This window comes from Carcharhinus amblyrhynchos, chromosome 14 (assembly GCF_965287045.1).
Source record: "Carcharhinus amblyrhynchos chromosome 14, sCarAmb.v2.hapA, whole genome shotgun sequence".
NCBI classification, from domain to species: Eukaryota; Metazoa; Chordata; class Chondrichthyes; order Carcharhiniformes; family Carcharhinidae; genus Carcharhinus; species Carcharhinus amblyrhynchos.
Genome location: NC_137337.1, coordinates 38799974 through 38806492, shown reverse-complemented (window position 1 = coordinate 38806492; position 6519 = coordinate 38799974).

Below are 6519 nucleotides of genomic sequence, written 5' to 3'. Positions count from 1 at the left end.
TTATCACAGAGAAATGGACAGAATCCATAATGGGAACTGATAAATATGTTAAAGGCAAAATACCAGGACATGAAAGCAGAATTTGACAACAAAAGATTAAAACAGTCACAACAAACCATACAAGATGTCTCCATGACAGAGGGTTAAGCCACAGTCTACTTGCTAATATAACAGATCTGGTTTGCTATTCCTCTTGAGCTTACAACTGCCAGTACAGTGAGTGCTCCCAACCCCATTCCACATTCCCACTTATTCCAGAATGTGCAATGCTGCTTCATCCCCATTGGTTTCAATCTCCCACTATCATCTGGCACAACAATTTTTTTGTGTCTGATCTCCCATTTGATGAGCAAAAGGGCACCTTTCAGTGGATCACAAGTTTTTTAGTGCCAAGTGGTATTGGGGGTGGGGTAAGGCAAGAGGCAGAAAGAATCATGCAAAAGGTAGCCTGCCAATACTCACAGCTGGAATAACCATGATGGAGCACAGTAGCAGGGACAGAGAAAAGAGAGACAAAAATTAAAGGAAAAAAGATAGGATATATATTCAGATTGAATCACTGATGCACAACAAACATTCTATTTCAAGATTCATAAAATAAGAGCTTCCACAATATGGGAAATTCTAAGTCTGCATGAGTATCAAGTGTTAATACTTTGTGTTTTGAAGTTTTACTTGTTGGTTGACTTGGCAGGAATCTAGGCAAATATACTTACAGATAGTTCATCCTGGAAAAGAAAAAGAGAGAACATGTTAAAATGAATTTTTGCAACCTAGAAACAAATTCTAAATTTTGGAATTGAACTAAAGCACAAAAAGAAGGTTACAAGTGTATAAAAACGGAGCTAATGACAGGTAACGTTGAATAAAGTTACCAGGGCACAGTTTGTTTCAACTGCTTATTCGGAGGAAAAGGAAGATAAACTGTACTGGAATTTAACAATCATTTGTTACTTGCAGCGTTCCACTTTCTTGAAAGTATTTAAAAGGGAGAGAGAGAGAGAAAAAAGGGGCAGTACAGGGAAAGAGCGAGAGGAAAATAAACTATTAAGCCCTGAAGTAGATTATAGCACAGGTTACAACTCTTGCTAGTTTACTGCTGAATATGGAAAATACAAAGATGATGATTTGAGGATTTATTTAAAGTCAATCCTGTCTGGCTAACTTGATTTCTTTGACACAACAGAGGATGCAGTGCTGTTGATGTATATGTGGACTTCTTGGCAGATATTCCACTAAGTGCCACACAGGAGGCTTGTTAGGAAGATGAGAACCCAGAGAACTAAGGGGAAAATAATTGTATGAACACAAACAAAATTGGCTCAGTGACAGAAGGGAAGGATGATGGCAAGTAGATGTTTTTCACACTCAGGGTTGGCTTGCAGTGGAGTTTCCCAAGGATCAATTGGGTCCATTATTCTTTACACTTTCTGTAAATGAGGCTAGAGTCTGGGGTGGAAAACAACATTTCTAAAGTTTGTATGTATGAAGTTAAGTAGAAGATCATGTTTATGATAGCTATTAATTCCAGGGTGACAAGAAAGATAGTGAAAGGGACTGAAATCAAGCCTGAAGTGATGCACTTCAGGATGGCCAATTTGGATAGTTTCAAATAAAACGCACAATTTTCTAAATGCTGAATGATCCTAGAGATCTTGCTCACCATAGACATAGATCCATAAGGGTGGTAGGGCAAATTGATAAAATTTTTAAAAACATATAGTTTATATAGAAGAATATATAAGGGGTGGCATGGTGGCACAGTGTTTAGCACTGCTGCCTCACAGCACCAGGGAGCCAAGTTCAATTCTGGCCTCGGGTTACTCTCTGTGTGGAGTTTGCACATTCTCCCAGTGTTTGCTTGCGCTTCCTTCAGGTGCTCTGGTTTCCTCCCTCAGTCCAAAGATGTGCGGGTTAGGTCGATTGGTCATGCTAAATTGCTCCTTGGAGTCAGGGGATTAGCAGGATAAATGTGTGCAGTTATGGGAATAGACCTGGGTGGGATTGTGGACATTGTAGAATCAATGGGACAAATAGGCTCCTTCTACACTCTAGGGATTCTATGAATTGTATATAAAAGCAAAGGGATCAATCTACAACTTGACAAGAACATAACAAAAACATTAGAAGTGGGAGCAGCAGCAGACCATTAGGCCCCTAAAGCCTGTTCTGTAATTCAATACAATCACGTTGGTCTTCTGTCTCAACTCTATTTTTCCCCATATTCTTTGATTCACCCACAGACAAAACACTATTGATTTCAACCCTTAAATATTCTCTATAATGAAGCTTCCACACAAACCCTCTGGGCTAGAGAACTTCCAAAGATTCAAGTTCAGCAAAGAAATTTCTCCTTGACTCAGTCTTAAACGCCTTATTCTGAGATCGTGTCCCCATATTATAGGTTCCCCAATCTCAATGTCTACATTGCCAAGTCCCTTTGTTCCAAGAAATTTCTGGTTAAGTCCATGCTGCAAAATTGTGGACAACTTCAGGAAAGCTATCAGTTACAGAAAAGGTCTGCTGGGATAATATTGGGGATGCAAAGTTGGACAGCATGGTGGCACTGTGGTTAGCACTGCTGCCTCACAGCACTGGGACCCAGATTTGATTCTGGCCTTGGGTGACTGACATTCTCCCCAAATACACGCACCTTTCTTCCCACAGTCCAAAGATGAGTAAGTTAGGTATATTGGCCATGCTAAATTGCCCCTTAGTGTCCCACGGTTAGATGGCTTAGCAGGAAGGCGATAGTCTAGTAGTATTATCACTAGACTATTAATCCAGAAACTCAGCTAATATTCTGGGAACCAGGGTTTGAATCCTGTCACAGCAGATAGTGGAACTGAATTCAATTTTAAAAATCTGGAATTAAGAATCTATTGATCACCATGAAATCATTATCGATAGTCATAAAAACCCATCTGTTTGAATAATGTCCTTTAGGGAAAGGAATCTGCTGTCCTTACCTGATCTGGCCTACATCTCCCTCCAGGGCCACAGCAAAGTGGTTGACTCTGAACTGCCCTTGGGCAAGTAGGAATGGGCAATAATTGCTGGCCAGCCAGCAACATCCATGTCTCGCAATGAATAAAACAAAAATGGGTGTGTGTGTGTGTTACCGGAACAGAGGGTGGTCATGAGTAAGATGCTTTGTTGGAGGATTGGTGCATAGTTGATGGGCTGAACGGTCTCCTGTACTATAGGGAGTCTAGGATTTTATGCAAAGTTAGGACTGTTCTCATTGGAATGGAGGAAGTGCAGAGGTGACAATAATAGGGATTTCCAAGATAGAAAGATTTTGAAAATGTAGGTTTGGGGGCGGGGCGGGAAGGAATTGAATTTGGCTGGGAGGGGTGGATTGATAAATAGAGGCCATGGATTCAAAATAATTGGGAACAAAAAAAAATCTAGAGGGGAGAGAGGACCCCACTTAGTATTTTTGGAATCTGGAAGCTCCCCCTGAAAAAGGTGCTGGATGCTGAATTTTACGTGTGATTTTCAAGTCAAATATTTAAGGATGAAGAACTTGCACGAAGGCAGACAAAAAAGAGAGGGAAATGGGACTAAACAAAATTGCTCTTTCAAATGGCCAGTACAGACACAAAGGGCCAAACTGTTTTCTTCAGAGCTGTAAACCTATGATTTTATTACACATTTTGCTTTATGAAACAATTTTATGCTGTCAGCAGTGCAAGGTTGCTGCAAAAATAAATCTGAAATTGGATTTGATTTATTACTATCACATGTATTTAACTCAGCAACTGTCAGGAGTCAAACATTCTTGCAGAACTTGAAAGGCTGGATCTAACAAATATTATACAGCAGTATGTTTTGATATTGTTGGAATGAAGACTGGACTAGATAGCTAGAATGGGTGTGGAACAAACAGTACTGTAAATGCCAACCCGCACACATCTGTAAAACTACACTGCTCCAAGTGGGTTGTAGTTAACTTTCTCATAACCATAATTAGCAATGATGGAAACCACCAAATAACAAGAAAGTGGTTTCTATAGAATCATTAACTGCAGCTACCATCATCTACAAACAACGCCAAGTTTAATAGAGGCTCTCAGCACTCCTCCCTCCCTCCCCCCAATAAAAAGAAACACAATCAGGCCACACTACTGCATTTGGCTTTGCACTATGATCCGGTGAAGGGAATAGGGAGGTTGTTTCCACTGGCAGGTGAAACTAGAGCTAGGGGAAATGGCCTCAAAATAAGTGGGAGCAGATTTAGGACTGAGTTGAGGAGGAACTTCTTCACCCAAAGGGTTGTGAATCTGTGGAATTCCCTGCCCAGTGATGCAGTTGAGGCTACCTCATTGAATGTTTTTAAGGCAAGGATAGATAAATTTTTGAACAGTGAAAGAATCAAGGGTTACGGTAGGGTGGGGTGATAAGTAGAGCCGAGTCCACAACAAGATCAGACATGATCTTATTGAATGGTGGAGCTTGAGGGGCCAGTTGGCCTACTCCTGCTCCTAGTTCTCATGTTATGTTCAGCATGATACAAGGTAACTTCAGAATGACATTTTGCAGCGTTTGTTCAAGAACAAACTTGTGTGGGGTAATGATGCAGTTATTTTGTAATTCTTGTTGCTCTACTTGTACAGTTACTTGGATACAAAATAAAGCATGTGGCGAAAAAATGTTTTACTGTCAATGGGAAGTATTTTCAGTATATTAATATCCACCTGCATCTTTCTGAGTTTATATTTTTTAAAAAGTTACCTGAGAGAATAAATCCCTAACATAACTATGATGCCACCTAGTAGATGTAGTGCTTCAAATTAATGATTGAAAGAACAACCTTCAACTTCGAACCAGAACAATAGTAATTAAAAGTGAAAAAGAATGTACTAGAAACAACAGTTCCAGATTTGAAACATGAACCAACTGGTCTGCTCCCCCTACAGATGCTGCCTGATTGTAACACGCATTTGCCTATATATTTATTTTACATATCCACTAACTACAATATTTTGCATTTTGCAATCTTAATGGGAAATCTATACCCTCTCAACCTTCAGTCTAAAATCTGTCAATGTGAGACTTCCAACCTATTTCCTACATTTACAACACTGCTACAATAATTTAACTGGCAGTCGAGTCCTTTTGGGACATCGTGGGATTGAGAATGGCGTTAATAGAAATATACCTTATATATATATATGAGAGAATACACTTTATCCACCCACATAGAGGGACAGAGCCTGTGTACGGCGATAAGCCCGGGCACGGTGAGGTTATACCCAGTCAGACTCGGTTCTGCTGCTCTGTCGCTGGTGAAATGATTGAAAACACGAAGGGGATCAGTTCAATGTAACACAGCAGATAGTTTGTAATATTTCTTACCATGATTCTGCCGAAACTGACGCAGAAGAAACTGAAAGGAAAAGGGAAAAGTTTCCTAAATGGCGACAGAGGGAGGGACTGAGGGAGAGGGTTGAGGGAGTGAGTGAGGGACTGAGAGAGGAGTTGAGAGAGGGAGGGGCTGAGGGAGAGGATTGAGGGAGTGAGTGAGGGACTGAGAGAGGGAGGGGCTGAGGGAGAACCACCCCCGGAAAAGCAGCACAAACTGCACCGACAGGTTTCCCGGAGAGCTCTGTGGATAAAGCCCAGCCCTTCGCAGACTTTCCAACCGCAGACTGTCTCCGAGACATTCACAGGGTTTGTGGTGTTTGTACACCCGGCCTGCTTCCCAGCTCACCGCCAGCCCAGATCCCCACTTTAACCCCCATTTAACCTCCCTTATTCCCAATCCCACTCTCTAGCCCATTCCCCAAACCCCCACATCCCCTATTCCCAATCCCACCCTCTACCCATTCCCCAAATTCCCTACCCCCCTATTCCCAATCCCACCCTCTACCCATTCCCCAAACCCCCACATCCCCTATTCCCAATCCCACCCTCTACCCATTCCCCAAACCCCCACATCCCCTATTCCCAATCCCACCCTCTACCCATTCCCCAAATTCCCTACCCCCTTATTCCCAATCCCACCCCCTATCCCATCCCCCACATCCCTACTTCCTTATTCCCAATCCCACCCTCTACCCATTCCCCAAACCCCCACATCCCCTACCCCCTTATTCCCAATCCCACCCTCTACCCCATCTCCTACCCCCACATCCCCTACCCCCTTATTCCCAATCCCACTCTCTACCCCATTCCCCAAACCCCCACATCCCCTATTCCCAATCCCACCCTCTACCCATTCCCCAAACCCCCAAATTCCCTACCCCCTTATTCCCAATCCCACCCTCTACCCCATCCCCCACATCCCTACTTCCTTATTCCCAATCCCACCCTCTACCCTATCCCCCAAACCCCCACATCCCCTACTCCCTTATTCCCAATCCCACTCTCTACCCCATCCCCCAAACCCCCACATCCCCCTACTCCCTTATTCCCAATCCCACTCTCTACCCCATCCCCCAAACCCCCCACATCCCCTACCCCCATATTCCACCCTCTACCCCATTCCCCAAACACCCACATCCCCTATCCCCT